The sequence below is a fragment of the Protopterus annectens genome, chromosome 11.part0, assembly GCF_019279795.1.
Source record: "Protopterus annectens isolate FY-2018-M chromosome 11.part0, PAN1.0, whole genome shotgun sequence".
Taxonomy (NCBI): domain Eukaryota; kingdom Metazoa; phylum Chordata; order Ceratodontiformes; family Protopteridae; genus Protopterus; species Protopterus annectens.
Genome location: NC_056745.1, coordinates 1,432,698,753 through 1,432,717,054, shown reverse-complemented (window position 1 = coordinate 1,432,717,054; position 18,302 = coordinate 1,432,698,753). Strand labels below are relative to the sequence as shown.

General features: G+C 46.6%; 1 protein-coding gene across 7 annotated transcripts in view; it reads left to right on the top strand.

The window, feature by feature from the left end:
* Nucleotides 1-18,302, top strand: part of LOC122815888 (ankyrin repeat domain-containing protein 26-like) — a 2,190,206-nt gene that overhangs the window by 50,950 nt on the left and 2,120,954 nt on the right. The window lies entirely within an intron of this gene.

The window sequence follows — 18,302 nt, the reverse complement described above, 5'->3', positions numbered from 1 at the left end:
AGTAACTACTTACTAGTTACTAAAAAAAGTAATGTATTACTATTACTTCATTACTGCTTTGAAAAAGTAATGTGTTATATTACTAGTTACTCAAAATTGTAATACGTTACAGTAACATGTTACTTTTGTAATGAGCTACTCCCATCACTGCTGGTGGGGTACTCCAGAGATGGAGCTATTTGCCTCCTTTCAAAACAGACAACTTCCTCTTTTTCTGTGCCAAGGGGTCCCTCATCCTCAGACTTGGAAGGTGTGCCAGGGTCCCTCATCCTCAGGCTTGAAAGGTGTGCCAGGGTCCCTCATCCTCAGGCTTGAAAGGTGGACGCCCTATCTGTTAGTGACTCCCTTTTGGCCAAGAAAACTTTGGTTCCCTCTTCTTCTGCATTTAGCCAGAGGTCATCACTTCAAGTTACATCACCAGATGGACCTACTCACTCAGGACAAGGGATCTCTAATTCACCCACAGCTGTCAACTCTTCACTTGACCTTATGGGTGATCAACTTTTGATTATTTTTAGACACGTTTTTTCTGAGGATGTGCTTTGGGTTTTGCAGGAGGCTAGGAAACCCAGTACCAGGAAGTCTTACAGCTCAAAGTGGACAAGATTTTCTGTCTGTTGCCAAAAATGGAAAAAGGACCCACCTTTGGCAGATATTCCTTTGGTGTTATCTTACCTGCATAAGTTACTTAACAGTGATTTTTCTTATTCTTATATTAAGGTCCACTGTTCTGCCTTGTCTGCCCCTTTCATCTCCATTGACTTCCAGGCTGGAGGTTAAGCTTTTTTTAAAGGACATCCTACACATGAATCCTCTCAGGAAACCAGATCCTCCTCCTCCTTGGTTAGAAGTTGACTTAGGCCCCTTTTGAATAAGTGGCCTCTGCTTCTCTAAGGTTTTGTACTTAGAAAATAGTACCTCTGGTAGCTATTACCTCTGCCAGAAGGGTTTCTGATAGCCAGACATTAATGGCTTCACCTCCATTCCTAGATTTCCATAAGGACAGAGTTTCTTTGGGAACCATTCTGTCATTTATACCTAAAGTGGTTAATGATCTTTCCTTAAGTCAAGCTGTCCAACTGCCTGCTTTTTTCCCATCTCCATAATCTCCTAGTGAGAGAATTTTGCATTCCCTAGATGTACATAGACAGGTTAGATTCTAACTTGACAAAACTAAGTCTGTCAGGAAATCTGATCGATGATTTTTGTCCTTCTATCCCAGGGCTCTGGGTTAGCGTGTTTCTAAGCAAAACATCTCCTTATGTATTTCTAAGGCCATTGTGTTTTGCTGTCATTTTCATGGGAAATCCCTGTCCTCTTCTGTTAAGGCCCATTCCACTAGATATGTGGCATTCTCAGGGACTTTATTCAGGGGTTTGGATACTCAATCCATTTTGGAAGCTGTCACTTGGTCTTCTGTTCATACCTTTACAAAGCATTATAAGTTGGATTCTATTTCTAGGGCTAGAGCAGAGTTTGCCAGAGCAATTCTGCATGGATTTGTGGAAAATGTTTCTGCTTGATCTCTCCCTGCTCCTTCCCCCTCCCTGGGTTCCCTTTCAACTTTTGCACTCTCCCATATGTAATAAATACAAGAACATAGAATAGCTGTGTAAAATCTTACCATAACCATAGATGTCCTTCTGTTCTATGTTGCAGTATTCTGTCCCACTACCTCCCCCCTACATCTTGCTCGTTATTTGGATGACTTTCTCCTAGGTCTCACTTTAGAGTTTTCCTCATGGGGCCACTTTATTCTGAGGATTGTGTGTGTGGATATCCCTTTTATGTCTGAAGTTCTAGGAGCCTACGTGCGACATCCCACTTACAGGCAGTAGCTTGGAGCTTTCGTATAGAAGCCAGGCGTCGGGTTAAGTAGCAGAATACTACCCATATGTAAAGAATACTACAACATAGAAGAGAAGGACATCTATGGTTATGGTAAGATTTTACACAACTATACTATGTCCTAAATGATGACTATGTAACCTGCAAATATTGGGCCAAATTGTTTGGGTTTTTCAAGGGCAGGTCTAACCTACTAAACCAGGTTGTCTTCTTGGAGAAGCTCACCAAAGCAATGGGCAAGGGCAAAATGGTGCATACTGCCTACCTTGACCTGGCAAAGGCTTTTGACACAATGCCCAAATTTGGGCACTATAGAAAAACTCACTAAACTAGATATAAACCTCTTATATCACCTGTTGGATAGGCAGCTTGCTTGCACACAGGACAGAAGAAGTTAGTATAGAGGAGTCTACCTCCACAAAAAGGCCAGTTACTATTGGGGTACCTTAGGACTCCATGCTGGGAATGCTTCCTTTGGCATTTGCTTTTCTGAGGTTAAAGGTAATGTCTAGGGCCTCTGACTGACCACATTCACAGATGAGTGTAAACTGGGTGCAGTCATTGAATCTCCCCAAGACACAAATATCCACCAAGATGGTATGACCCAGAATAAAAAACTGGTGCCAGAGTCATGGTCTAAAACTCTATGCCAAAAACTGTATCACAGTATCTTTAAGAAAGAGAACCACTCCAGCAAACCACTGCATTTGACAATACGCCCCTAAGAGAAAACTCTGTAGTCAGGGATTGGGAAACATATATAGACAGGGATTTGGTACATATCTATTTTAGTGAGAAAATCATTCTGTGTTGTAGAACTTATAAGCACAGGTATGGCACCTAGATCCAAATATGTAATTATTCCATTGTGCTGTGCTCTCATAAGACCAATCCTTGAGTACATTGCTCTCATTGGTATGTACCTGGCCAGGCATATGCAACAACTGGCACATCCACAGAAATTGCTCACAAAAGGAATGCATATTGTGGAAAACAAGCTCTATGTTGACCACCTCTAAGCCTTATCCTTATACTTGGTCTCCAGGCTGCTGAGTGGTGACCCATGCCTGCCCTACAAAGCATCCTCTGTTCCATCTCTAATGGACTTGTTGCACATCCATAAAACAAGAAGAATCAGGAACAACCAATGTTCTTCGTGTTTCACTGATGCAGTCATTACATTTGGGTTATCCTGCTGACAGGCTACCCTCAGTCGGCCTGAATTCCAAAGTCTAAGTCCGGCGTCGGTTGCTGTCGCCTCTTCCCTGACATCAGTGCGCCAGGGGTATAAAAGATGCAGCCAACTCCATTTTCTTCAGTCTTTCTTGCCCGAAGCATAAGCAGTTCGCAAGTGCAGGTCGGCCGACTCCTGAGATTTTCGTGTTCGAATTTCAGATCCGAAGTCTTCATTAAAAGCTAAGTACCCCATTGGGGAAACTTTGTTCTTGCTCCAGACCGATGTCAGAAAAAGTTAATAATTGTATTTCTTGTGGGAAGCAAATACCTCATAAGGACTTTCATTCTTACTGTATTCCTTGCCTAAGCCCTGACCACGACGTTGCTAGTTGTCGGTTTTGTGACAGATTTAACCAACGCACTATTAAGCGTCTGTACAATTTTGCATTACACTGTTTTGGCAGAAGATTTAATTATACGATGTTGTCGGACAGACATCCGACTACCGGAATTCACAAGAAACGCAAAGAAAAAGAAAGACAGGCATCCGAGGTCCAAAACCGATGACGAGGCTTCTTTTAAGCCAGTCACCGGTTCACCGGTTTTCAGTGAGGCGCCTTCGCAGCTCTTGACGCCCGCTACTTTAGACCCACAGGCCGCTACCGACTCCCACGTGGAGTCGCCTAGTCCGCTGGAGGCTCAAGGTATTGGACCTTCGGAGACTATTCCCTCAGATGTGTCCGGAGCCGCTGAGCAGGCATCGGCTTCTGAGGGTGTTTTCAGACCAACTCAATTATACATTAAAATGACTTCAGCTTCAAAGGCAAAGACTAAAGCACCCTTAAAGACAAAGAAACAAGTACAACAGCCTCATGGACAGGCCTCCATGCCCAAAAAACAGATGCTCAAAATGGCCGAAGACTTAATTACTTTGATCAGGGGTTCCCATCCCCCACCTGATAAAAGGCCTAGGTAAGAGACAGAATATGAATCTTCAGATCAGGTTTCCATTTCATCTGATTCCTCTTCTGATCAGGAATACTCTCTTCCTCCCTATGAGGATTCTGATGCTGAAGAATCTATCCCTTCAGCCTCTCCTCCTGAGGATTACTCTTTTGGGGAATCCTTGCATACCATGAGGGAGCATTTCCACTGGGAGAGCCAAGATTTTTCAGAATCTAAGAAAAGGCTCAGAGACTTCATTTTACTACCACAACACAGACCCCTAGCTATTCCACCTGTGTTAGACATTGTTGATGATGTATTTTCAGAGTCCAGTCTGACCTCTGACTCCGTACCTCCAGCTCCAGTTAAGACGGACAAGTACTACAGGGTTCCTGACTCTCATAAATTCCTTTTCAAAAACCCTGCTGCTGACCCAGAAACTATCTCTCAGGGTCCCAAAGGGGTCAAGGCTTCCGCTGCAAAAAACCCTACCCCCTCTGACTGGGATTCTAGGGCATTGGACAGATGGGGGAAAAAAGATTTACACTTCCGCTACCTTGGCTATAAGGGCTTTAAATTGTCAGTTTCATATGCTCAAATATCAGCAATATATTATGTCACTGCTTAAACAGAAAATGTTGACAAATTCTGAATGTGCAGAAAACAAAGAAATGCAGGATTTATTGCATGCAGCTGAACAAGTTGGAAAGCATACTTTGCAATGTGGTTTTGATTCTTTGGAGGCCTCCTGCAGAGCCGCTGTTATGGGTTCTGTCATCAGGAGGCATGCTTGGTTAAAGGAACAAAGTCTGCCTGATCATGTCAAAGCAAAATTATTAGATGCCCCATTACAGCATGATACTTTGTTTGGTGTTAAAGCAGAAGAGGTGTTAAAGAAAATGGAGGACAAAGCTAAATCTATGCAAGCGGTTAAGGATTTCTTACAGGTTCAGCCTCCAAGATTTAGCAGACACTGGCCTACAATGAATTGGTCCTTTCCAGTGTCAGACAGACCACAAAGGGGCCGATACAGACGCCCAAGAGGCAGATCCCAGCCCCAAGGTTTGTACAGGTCTAAACAATGGGGTGCTTCTATCTCCAAAAGTGGAGAAGACAAATCACAGCCATACAGGAAACCGTCCCAATGACTTCCCCCTGCCTGCACCAAGCACTTATCTTCTGGCAGCACCTTTAGGGGGAAAACTAGCACTTTTTTCTCAAAACTGGCATGTAACCCAGGACAAATGGGTCCTAGACATAGTGTCACAGGACTACAAGTTTCACTTCCATACCCTGCCAAGGACAAACGGTTGGCCAGACCTGCCAAAACATCAATGGGCAGAGGCACAAAAGCAAGTCTCATCCTTCATGGACATGAGGGCCATTCAACAAGTACCAGAGCGAGAGCAGGGACAAGGATTTTATGCAAGACTGTTCTTGGTACCAAGAAAGGACAAGACCTGGAGACCAATACTGGACCTATCTATTCTAAATACATTTCTGGATATAACAAAATTCAAAATGTTGACTCTACAGCAACTTCTGCCCATGCTGGGCAAGAAAGCTTGGCTTGTGACTTTAGACCTAAAAGAGGCATACCTGCATGTCCCAATCAGACAAACATGCAGAATATACCTCAGATTCAAAGCAGGCTCAATGCATTACCAATTCTCTGCACTGCCCTTTGGCTTATCTACTACACCCAGGGTCTTCACAAAGTGCCTGGCACCAGTAATTGCATTCTGCAGACAAAGAGGAATACAAATATATCCTTACTTGGATGACTGCCTCATTCAAGCAGAGAACAAGGACATTCTACTACAGCATCTGGCGTTTGTAAAGAGATTTCTAACAGGCCTAGGGTACACAGTCAATGAAAAGAAATCAAAACTAGTACCCTCTCAAGAGATAATATTCCTGGGTGCAAGCTTAAATACAACTGCCCAGATGGCTTATCTCTGCCAGACAAACAAAGGCAACTGACTACATATTTCAAACTGTTGGCAACAACAGCCCAGTTATCTGCAAGAAAAATTCTGCAGGCTTTGGGCTTCATGGCATCCTGCATTCTACTAATTCCATATGCGAGACTGCTTATGAGGAAACTTCAGTGGTACCTAAAAAGTGTTTGGACTCAACATTGCCACAGCCTGGAAACAATAATTACCCTCATTCCCTGCCTGCAACAGGAGTTTCATTGGTGGGTGAAGGCTTGTCATCAGAACAAGGGACAGCCATTCACTTTACCCCCAGCCAGGAAGACATTAACAACGGATGCATCAGATTATGCCTGGGGGGCCCACATGGCAGGAAGATGTATTCAAGGCACATGGTCCACAAGCCAAATGCATCTACATATCAATCAAAAAGAGATGCTAGCTGTTCAGAATGCCCTGACAGTCTTCAAGGACCTACTTACATCTGGGACAACTACTGATAAAGACAGACAACGCCATGGTCATGTGGTATATAAACAAGCAGGGAGGCACTCCTTCTTACCCCCTTTGCAGACTAGCCATGACTTTGTGGGACACAGCATTGACTTACCAAGTACATCTGCAGGCACAATTCCTGCCAGAAAAGATAAATACTCTGGCACAATTCCTGCCAGGAAAGATAAATACTCTGGCAGACGAACTAAGCAGAAACCTCATGGATCCCCACGAGTGGAAATTGGATCCACAAGTCTTCAGCATGTTAACAAGGAAATGGGGATGCCCGGATATAGATCTATTTGCCTCTCCTCACAACTACCAACTAAAAAGATTCTGCACAAGGACTTATCACAGACAAGCATGGAAAGTGGACGCCCTGTCTTTCAGCTGGAAAAGCTTAGCAGTATATGCCTTTCCTCCACTGCCTCTCCTCCCCAAGGTACTCCTAAAGGTCAGACAAGAGAAGCCAAAGATGATACTGATTGCCCCAGACTGGCCCCGCCAGCACTGGTATCCAATCCTAAGGAACTTGTCTTAATGCCCGGTTTGGACCTTGCCTCAAATACCTCATCTACTATCCCAACAAAACAATCAGATCCTACACAGCCAACTAAAGACCTTAAATCTGGCAGCATGGTGGATAATGTAGTGATACAAAATGTACCTCTCACTAAAGCTGTAATGGATGTCATTTTGGAGGCCAGAAGGCCTAGTACCAGAAAGTCTTGCACTGGAAAATGGAAGAGATTCTGTGCTTGGAACCAGGCAGAAGGAATTGACACAGCTGTACCAAATATTCCTCAGATTTTGCAATACTTAACTGAGATGCTGGACAAAGGCCTATCCTTTTCATCAATTAAAATTCATGCCTCTGCCATTTTGGCTCATTACAATACAGAGCCACCAATCTTTTCTCATCCCTTGTTAAGGCAGTACCTCAGAGGAGCCAAAAACTTGAGGCCTCTAAGGAGATCACCAATACCAGCATGGGACCTCAATTATGTTTTGGAAAAACTCACCCTGCCTCCTTTTGAGCCAGCCGCTACAGCTGATATAAAGTTTTTATCTTGGAAAACAGCTCTGCTCCTAGCAATAACCTCTGCAAGATGAGTCTCAGAGCTACAGGCACTCATGGCTGTGGAACCTTTTATCATTTTTTTATCCAGACAGAGTTTCTCTGAGGACAAACCTGACATTTATGCCTAAGGTAGTGTACAATGTGGCCCCAAACTTCATCTGCCTACTTTCTATCCAGACCCACAGAATAAGGGGGAGAGAATTCTGCATTCTTTGGACATACACAGACAGCTACACTTCTACTTGGACAGAACCAAAGCTTTCAGAAAGACACAGCAAGTACTAGTGGTATATGCTGCAGGATCACAAGGAAAGGCTATCTCAAAGCAGACTATTTCAAAGTGGATAGGCCACTGCATTCGTTTCTGCTATTCACAACATGGCAAGCCAGTGCCTAAGGGCATTAGGCCACATTCAACCAGAGCAACAGCCACTTCAGCAGCCTTCCTCAGGGGAGTACCAACCAAAGACATTTTAGAGGCTGCTAGGAGTTCAGTGCACACCTTTACAAAGCACTATCATTTACCACTCTACTCTAAATCCAGAGCAGGCTTTGCCACTGCATTTCTGCAGGGCCTCATAGCCACTCCTAATGCTATTTAGCTCCAGCCTCCCAACCATAGCTTTGAGATTCAACCCAAGTGTAATGACTGCAACAGTGAAACACGAAGAACATAGTACAGTTGTGTATACTTACCATAAATGTAGATGTTCGAGTGTATTCACTGTTGCAGTCCAGGTTACCCACCTACCATCCCTCATATCTTTGCTGCAACTTGTCTGCACTTCTCTAATCTATACAACCTATGTGGTGTATTTGCTTGTAGATGAAGGTATTATATATTTTGGTGCATGCATGTTTTATTGGCATATTTTTAGCCTACCCTTTTGGGGGCACCTGACATCTGGAGCAAGAAAAACTGAAGAAAATGGCGTCGGCTGCATCTTTAATACCCCTGGCGCACTGACGTCAGAGAAGAGGCGACAGCATCCGACGCTGGACCTAGACTTTGGAATTCAGGCTGACTGAGGGTAGCCTGCCAGCAGGATAACCCAAGTGTAATGACTGCAACAGTGAATACACTCGAACATCTACATTTATGGTAAGTATACACAACTGTACTATCCAGGGTCATAAACCTTGCCTGCAATGTAACTAAGACATGCTGGAGGGACGGGTATGTGTCTGAGGGGCTCCCCCTTCTCTGGAGCAAACATTCCCATCCGTGTGAAGGAAAGTTCAGTTCTGCACTTATTGATACAAAACTTGGATCATTGAATGGGGAACCATACATATATGCCTGGTCTGGCATCTGTGTCTCTGTTAGAGAGAGAAAACTTGTAAGTGCTCTGCAATCCATGCCACAAAACCTTTGGAACTAATACCTACCACATTTTATTGGGAAGTCTGTCTAGGCTTAAAAAAGGGCCATTGGTCAGTAGCCTAGTATACTACTGTGGAAGTATGAGATATATACATTGTATAACATTTTCATTCTCTGGAGTTTCATATTCCAATCTTGAGCTTTATAAAGTCAGTATTTTATAGTTAATAGTGTTAGTATTAATAGTACGCATAATAGTAAGATTGCTAGTGTGTTAAGCATTTTGATAGGTTTCTAGTGTGTTGTATTTTTTGACTTTTGTTTGTAGGTATGGATAAGGAATTTAAGAACTGAGCAGTGTGCGACCATAAACTTCCTTCCCAGGGCTGGCATGATCAGTGAATATACTGCCTTGGGACAAGGGCAAATTGTGCACTGGACTCAGTGCTCCATTTGTGACAGCTTTGAATCCAAGGCTATCAGTGAACAAAGATCTAAGATGGTCCTTAAGGGTCTTTTGCCTATCAGATTTGCTTTGGCCATTAAGGCTGGTAAGAGTGAACAGGATCAAATGAAGGGGGCTAAGGACCCTGTCACTCGTCTCCCAATCCATGGAAGACAAGCAAGCAGGGTAGTTCATTTAAGATGCTTTATTATATAGAAACACACCAGGATGGATAACTGCATCTGTAAGTATAAGCAAACTGATTAACACACATGCATGCTTACATCTCAACAGCGTACTACAAAATGGAAGTCTTGCTCAGTAATCGATACACTTAGTGCATGCCAACAGGAGGTTTCTTAAAGAGATATGCACACTAATCTACATCCTTCTTCTTAAAGAAAAGATTGCCCTTTATCAAAATAAGATTGCAGTTAGGCATATCAATATAGACAATTAGAAAAATAAACACAATGCTCATGTTGTTCATATTTTTCATGTCCAAGTAGCTGTGTATCTGGAACATGGTCTGGAGATGCGACTAGATCTTGTGACATATCCATAACAACTGGACTTAACAACAGGGATAGGTTTCGGTGAACAACTCTTCTCAGAATTTATCACAGGAAAGGAAATAGCTTCTGGAGCTTTCTTAGGAACTGGAAAACTGGACAACTCACTCTGAGATAAGAGTCTTTCTCACAGGCTATATGCTGTGGTACAAGTTTGGACACTGGTATCAAATGCTTCTGATTCCACCTGAATTCTGCTTCTTGTGATTCCACAATGTATGATCTCGGCTGTGGACAGATGTTCTTCACGACTCCACTCTGATCATAACCTGTGGACGTTTGCATCCTTACTTCTTCTCCCTCTCGTAATGGATTGAGCGGTTTGCTGGTCTTATTATAGTAGGACTTCTGTGCTAGACGCTTCTTCAGCAGATTGGCTTTCACTGACCTGTTGTTCTTGAGACATGGAACCAACAATTGACTACTGATGGGTAATGTGGTTCTGGCTTGTCTCAACAGAAGTCTCTGAGGAGGTGAACCACGATGTTTATCATGAGGAATGTTTCTGAGATTCAAGAGATTTCGGAAAACATCACATTTGACTGAGGATACTCTGGGCTACTCATGACATGAGTAAAGTCCCACTCTTTACCGATTCTTTTGAACTATTGGCTTGTAAACTGTGTGCCATTGTCAGAAATAACTTTGTGTGGAGGTCCATGAACTGCAAAATGATGATGTGAAGTTCTATCTCGCCTTCATTTTCACTGATGGGTTCTGAGCCAATCCTCTGCTCCGACTCGGCCAAATGCTATAGCTCGAGGTCTTCAAACAGCTCGTGGCCTACTCCCTATCCAATAATGCAATAGTGCTGCCCTCAGATCTCGTTTGCCACTGCAACAGATGGGGTGTTCGTGGAACAGCTCTGGCCAGTATTGTCAAACCTTTGATTTTCTTGAGGCCATTTATTTTTAGGCCCTTTTTTCTATAAGTGAACTAGAATAGTTAGAGTTGGATTACATAACTTATTCCCTATCCTTTATATGTAGTCCATTTTTTTTATTAGGGCATTAATAATATATCTTTGCTATTTGTGCTATTTCTTGCAAATACTTTTTATTCAACCCTGCGTTTTTTATTCGGGTGGTATAATAGTTGAACAGTTTGGTGTGTTTCATAGTTATAGTTAGTCTTAGAGACCCTCCTTTATTAGGGTTATTTCTTATATAGATATTATCTGTGTGCTGTGTGTTTATATATATATATATATATATATATATATATATATATATATATATATATATACATGTGTTATATATGGAACTAGACATCTGAAGTAGGAACTTCATTTGTCAGCAACCTTTGGTATACGGATCCGATCTCGGATCCGAGCCGGAAACTTTTACCACAGCATAGATCCGAGCTCCTAGCTCCTCCCTTTACCCATAATCCCCTGTCAACCCTAACTGACCTCAGATCTAGTTTGCCGCGCTTCAGCCAACAAGCTGGATTTTGAGCTCCTGGCAATTCGGAAGGTTTTTGTGAGAAAAATCTTAGAATTTTTGTACTTTCTTGTGTGATTGTGTGAGTTTGTTTAGGTTCCCTCTTAATTATCTATTTTTGTTGTAAAAATTTTTCCTCCCTACCCTCGCTGGTCCGTAGTGTGTGTTTGTGGTGTGTTAGGGGCCTAGTGAGTGTGTTTTACGTTCAATATGTCGGAGGCCCCTAAAGTCATCTTTTCAAAATGTACCGAGTGTGGCCATAAGCTCTCACCGGCGGATGGCCACACCCGGTGCGTTAGGTGCCTTGGGGTTGAACATCTTTCTTTGGGATGCACGATTTGTGCAGCGTTCAACCCCAGGGCACTTAAGGACCGGAGATGGAAGCTGATTCTGGCGGGCCTTTTGCCCCCGGACTCGGCTCCGACCTCTGGTTCTTCGGTGGCCGCTACCCAGTCCTTGGTAGCGGTCATCCCTGCCCCCCTTCCTCCGGTCGGGATTCAACCCCCCGTTTTGGCTCCGGAGGAAAGGGAGGCTGGAAAAACTAAAAGGAAGGAGAAGCACCATAAGCGGCGGGCCGAGGACTCTTCCTCGGCCCCGCCCGCCAAGCAGGCTTCTCCATCCAGGGTTTCTGGATCGCCTCCTCCTCGGCTCCGGTCCCCTTGTTTTTCACCGGGACCTGGGGAGGAGGCAACCTGGTCCCCGTCGAGGTCATCGAGGCATCACTCTAGGTCTGCCTCTGTGGCCTCGTCGAGGTCTACATTTAGTATGTCAGATGCAGATATGGACCGGATGAGGAGGAGGTTCATCCAGGCCCAGCTGCAGATGGGAGTGCTCTTGCCTCCCCCCGTCCGGGGGGGGAGCTCGACCCCATTTTTTGCACCAATCGCTCCTTCTCCGTCCCGCTTCCCGGGTTCGGAGCACTCGGAGCCGAGCCGCGTCGGATCCGGGGGTGTGTCGGAGCCGACAGTACTAGTTTCTTCAGCTCCGACTGGTCCCTCGAGTTTGTCGGATCCGACCTCTCGGAGCCGTGGGCGGAGCTTCGGATCCGAGGGACTTTGTGTGACTTCGGCTCCGTCCCGGTCGGAGCACACGGGTCCTTCAGATCCGAGGGTCTCAGCCCCAGATCTGGTCCCCGCTTCGGATCCGAGTGGGAGCCGACTCTCGGAGCCTATTGAGAATAGCTCCCCCTCGGCTTTCGCGGTGGTGGAGAGGGCACTGTTGAGTGTACCCGGACCCCCCGGTCCTGGCTTCGGCTCCTCCCTGCACTCCCTCTCAGCTGGTCCGGGCTCCCATCACCCGTTCTTCGGGACAGCCTGCTTCAACGTCTCTGGGTGTTCCTGCGGAACGTGGTATTGCTGGTGAGTCTTCCTCGGACCGCCCCCCTGAAGAGGTCCCTCACAAAGCCAAGTGTAAGAGGAGGCACATGGACTCCCCTGAGTCCCTTACCGAAGATACGGACGTAGATGAAGGGGAAGACTCCCCAAGGTCACCCCCCGAGGATGTCTCCTTTGGAGACATCATGGAGATACTCAGGATTAGGTGAGGGTGGTCTGCCCCCAAGGCTTCCTCCGATGAGTCCGTATTCCTAGAGGCGTTTGAAGCAGGGCCATCTACCTCTTGGGTGTCCCCTCCCCCGACCCCTTGGTGGACCTTATTTCCACCAGGGCTTGGAAGGAGCCGGACACTGTGGAGCCAATCCCCAAGCGCCCAGATAGGATCCTGAGTCCCCCTGCTAAGAGAACTCACTGGAGCAGAGGTCTCCCTGTGGATGCCATGTTGGTGGTGGCGGCCACCAAGAGAGAGCTGGCTCAGGAGAGCTCTGCGGTCCACTCTCCGAGTAAGGACTCTCGAGCGATGGACCGCCTGGGGAAGCGGGTCTTTAGTTCAGCAACCTTCTCCATGAGAGCGCTGAACTATATGGCACACGTCATCCGGATGCAGCGGGATCTAATAAAAGAATATGCTGCATCCCCCCCAGAGTCCATGTCGGAAGGAGACAAGCATCTGTACTCCTCCCGAATGTCTACTCTACGTTCAGTTTCTTACACCTCTATGCGGCTCTTGTCACACACCACTGAAGGAGCCGCTAGAGCCGGCGGAGCCGGCCTGGTAATCAGGCGCCAGTCCTGGCTCCGACACTGTGACTTCTCGGAACCCTTTAAGGCGTCATTCGCGAATGCCCCCTTTGATGGTTCTGCACTTTTTGGCAAAACCGTTTGCGACACCTTAGTCCAGAGCAAGAAAGACGGGAAGACGTTGTCTGCCATTGGAGTCCGCTTCTCTGCTCCCCACAGGTCCTTTTCTAAGAACCAAAAGGGTCAGAAGAAGATGTGGTTCCGAAAATCGCATCAGTCTCAGTCTGCTCTGGACAACCAGTCCTCTTGTGGCAGAGGAGGACAGGGAGGACGCCGCCCAAGAGGCAGAGGGGGTCCCAGAAACTTTGGGTCCAGAGAACCCTTCTCTGAGAGGCCCACGCAGAACCCCTGAGGGGTTGCCCGGCTGCTCCTCTCTGGAGGCAGTCGGGGGCGTCTTTCGAAGCACCTAGCAATGTGGGAGTCCATAACAACAGATCGCTGGGTGCTTCGCATCATATCCAGAGGTTACCAAATTCCCTTTATTGTAACCCCCAAAATCAGAAGCCTCCTCGACGTACCACCCAATCAGAGGGAGGCAGCTGCTACAGAAATTCAGCAGCTTTTACAAAGAAGAGCCATCCAACCCGTCCCGCCAGATCAGTTCGGATCGGGGTTTTACTCCAGGTTCTTTCTGGTGCCAAAAAAGACGGGGGACTTGAGACCCATTCTCAATCTCTCTCTCCTGAACTTGGCAGTACCCAAAGAAAAGTTCCGAATGGTCACCTTACAATCTATTCTCCCCCTATTACGGGAGAACGATTGGATGTGCTCGATAGACCTCAAGGATGCGTACTACCACATCCTAGTGGACAGAGTCTCCAGGAGGTTCCTCCGCTTCTGGCTGGGAGCCAGTCATTTTCAGTTCAGGGCCCTTCCCTTCGGTCTCACCTCAGCCCCCAGGGTGTTCACCAAAGTCTTGGCGGTCATAGCGGCCCACCTGAGGCTTCAGGGAATTCAGGTCTTTCCGTACCTGGACGACTGGCTCCTCATCGCCCCAACAAGGCATCTGCTCTGTTCAGGCAGGGATTACTTCCTCGATCTTGCTCCACGTCTAGGGTTAACTATCAACATGACCAAATCTTCTCTAGTCCCCTCACAGGCGATAGATTTTATAGGGGCCAGATTGGATTCCAGGATAATGCTTGCCTTCTTAACTCCCGATCGGCTTCAGAACCTGAGGTTGCATGTCAAGGCCATTCTCATTCTTCCTGCTCCACCTGCGGAATTGATCCTGAGGGCTCTAGGTTCCATGGCGGCAGCTATTCCTCTACTACCCCTAGCCTGCCTAAATATGAGGGTACTACAATGGACCCTCCAAGTACAATGGTCCCTGTCTCGCAACCCCCTGTCCCATCCTATTCCCCTAAGTAGGGCTTGCAGAACATCGCTCATGTGGTGGCTTCGGTCCCCGAGTCTCCACACGGGACGACCATTTTCGATGCCTTCTCCTGTCGCCACAGTGACCACGGACGCCTCTCGCCTGGGGTGGGGGGGGGCACTATTCAGGCAGAACGGTCCAAGGCACGTGGAACGGCATAGAGACCTCCTTTCATATCAATGTCCTAGAGATGAGGGCGGTGCTTTTGACGTTGCAGGTACTTCACAGCCTTCTACCGATTGGGACAATTGCAGTACAAACGGACAACATGTCAGTTGTCTGGTACATCAACAAACAGGGGGGAACCAGGTCTTATCCCCTTTGTCGCAAGGCCATGAGAGTGTGGGAATGGGCGATTTCCACCAACCGCTTTCTTATTGCAACGCACATTCTGGGACAGTCCAACATCCTAGCAGACAGGCTCAGTTGTTCGATCCTGACTCCATACGAATGGTCTCTCAATCCCCTAGTAGCGAAACAGATATTTGCCCTATGAGGGCAACCCTGTTGTGATCTTTTTGCCTCTCCTTCAAATACCAAATGCAACAGCTACTTCACTCTAATTCCCCCTCAGGGGGAGTCCCCGAGAGACTCTCTAGTACATGCTTGGCCTCCCGGTCTCCTTTACACTTATCCTCCATTGCCCATGATGCTGAAACTCCTGCAGAAAGCCAGTCGGCTGGGGAGCAAAATGATCCTCATTGCCCCATTCTGGCCTCATCAAACATGGTTCCCGTACCTGTGGTCTCACTTAATTCATCCAGCATGGATTCTGGATCCACTCCCGGATCTCATTACCCACCCTCTGGGTCTCCAGGCCCCCAACCTGGTCAACCTCAAGCTGACGGCTTGGTTGCTCCAGTTCCACTCCTGATTAGGACTCCCGGAATCTCCTCACCAGTCAAAGCCATCCTAGTAGCAGCACATAAACCTTCCACCAGAAGAGTCTACCGAAGCAAGTGGAAACGTTTCTCAATCTGGGTGGAACACCATCAATTGGATCCTTTCACGGCACCTCTCACATCGGTTCTGGAGTTCTTAACTACCCTTTTTCATCAAGGGGCTAGCTGCTCTACAGTCAAGGTACAGCTGGCAGCGATTTCGCATTATCATGTAGGGCATGAATCAGGCCCTCTGATGACTGCTAAGCTTTGTAAAGCTTTCCTCAAGGGTACTTTCCTTCTCAGACCTCCAGTCAGGGAGGTAGTACCCCCATGGGATTTGTCCTTAGTTCTCCAAGCCTTGACTAGCCCTTCTTTTGAGCTGGCGGCCACGGTTGATCTTAAATATCTCTCTTGGAAAACGGTCTTCTTAGTGGCCATTACTTCAGCTAAAAGGGTCTCTGAACTTCAGGCTCTATGTGTTAAGCCGCCGTATTTATCCTTCCATCCAGATAGAGTTTACCTCAGGATCAATCCGTCCATTTTGCCTAAGGTGTCTTCAGAAGCTAATATTAATCAATCTATTAATCTTCCCGTGTTCTTTCCCCATTACCAGAACAAAGGAGAATATAAACTGCATTCCTTGGATGTGCACAGACAATTATGTTTTTATACTCATCGAACTGCTGGTCATAGGCAATCTGACCAGTTGTTTGTCTCCTTTGCCAAAACAAGTTTAGGCAAGTCAATTTCTAAAGTTACACTATCACGGTGGATAGCTAATTGTATCCTCTTGGCATACCAGATTTCGGGAAGGCCTGCACCTCAAGGGGTTCGAGCTCATTCTACTAGGGCCGTCGCTGCTTCGGCGGCTTTTAAATCTAGGGTCCCCTTAGATGATATTTGTTCCGCAGCCACTTGGGCCTCATCTCATACCTTTATCAGCCATTACAAACTGGATGTTATCTCCAGAGGTAGGGCGTCCTTTGGCTCTGCAGTGCTCCGGAATGTTCTTCCATAAAGGCCACCCAGGATTCAGGTAGCTGGGGACTCTGTCCCAAAGGTTGCTGACAAATGAAGTTCCTACTTCAGATTTAGAAGTTATGTACTCACCATAACGTTCCATCTGAGTAGGTATCTTCATTTGTCTGCAACCATCCCCCCCTCCTTCCCCCTGACCTTTAGGATCTGTCTTGGATTAGCCCCTTCCGTGGCACTTTTACATTGCTTATATCGGGCAAACTTGATCTGAGGTCAGTTAGGGTTGACAGGGGATTATGGGTAAAGGGAGGAGGTAGGAGCTCGGATCTATGCTTTGGTAAAAGTTGCCGGCTCGGGTCCGAGATCGGATCCGTATCCCAAAGGTTGCAGACAAATGAAGATACCTTTTCAGATAGAACATTATGGTGAGTACATAACATCTAATTTGTTCTGCCTTGGGTAATTTTCAGTTGGCTGAGTTATGTCTGAGAAAGTTAAGTCTGGGTTTACAAAATGTCTGAAATACGGACAGAAGATGTCAGTTACAGATGGCCATACAAATTGTGTTTATTGTTTAGGTGACCTTCACCTACAGTAAAATTGTGCCATCTGTCACTCTTTTAGCTCTCGTGTTTTTCATGAATGCAAGAGTAAACTGATAGCAAGAGGTCTCTTGAAATCTTCTTTTCAAAAAGCCTTAGACACGGACAAGCCTACTAAATCTCCAAAAACTGTGTCTACAAGTTCTTCGTCGGAGCCACGAAAGGGCTCATCGACTTCAAAAGCAACTAAATCTAGCAAGACTGCCACCTCAGCACCTAAACTTATGGAGCCGGAGGTAATTGTGTCAGTGGGAGCCGGTCCCCAGCCTTGGAACCGGTATCTCCCACTTTAAATCTCCTATTCTCCAGTCTGAGACATCGTCCATTGCTTCCCGGTCCTCAAGACTGTCAGATAAGGACGTGGATTGAGTGGTACAGAGACTTCTACAGTCACAGGCACTATCCAAAATTCTGTCGGGTCCGACACTTAGGGCTTCAGAACCGACCCAGACTCGGCCCATTTCTTCAATTCCTCCTCTGATTCAACTGGATGTTTCAGAGCCAGAGTGTTTGGAACCACTGATTGTGGAACCATCTGAGCCGACACCCATTGGGCTTTCAGTTCCGACTACTCTGACCTATTCAGTTCCCACCTTAGAGTCTAGGAGCCAACATTCACCGGTCGGGTCCGGAGATGATAGTCATACCGATCTTTCGATGCTGACTTTGCCTCTCGGGGCCTCGGCCCGGGTGAGCTCAGCACCTACCTCTGGCTTAGAGCCAGTGATTTTGGCACCACTGAGACTGCCTGTTTCTATAGATCCAGGTGTCTCTTTGGACCGGAGCCGTGGGGCTTTTGATGCCATGAGGAGAGTGTTGTCCCCTCGGGCACCCATGTCATCGGTACTAGCAATCTCCTCTCCTAACGTTTCTGTGTCTGTCTCTGCTTCACTGATCCCTCAAAAGCGTAGAGACCCAGTGTCTCAGGTCCCCCCATCAGGTGAGCCCTGTTCTTCCGGGACCTCCCCAAAAACTCCCTCTGAGGTGGTTCCCAGGAAGAGAACTTACAAGAGGAAGCATCTGGATTCCCCACAGGAATCCATCACATCAGGTACTGACT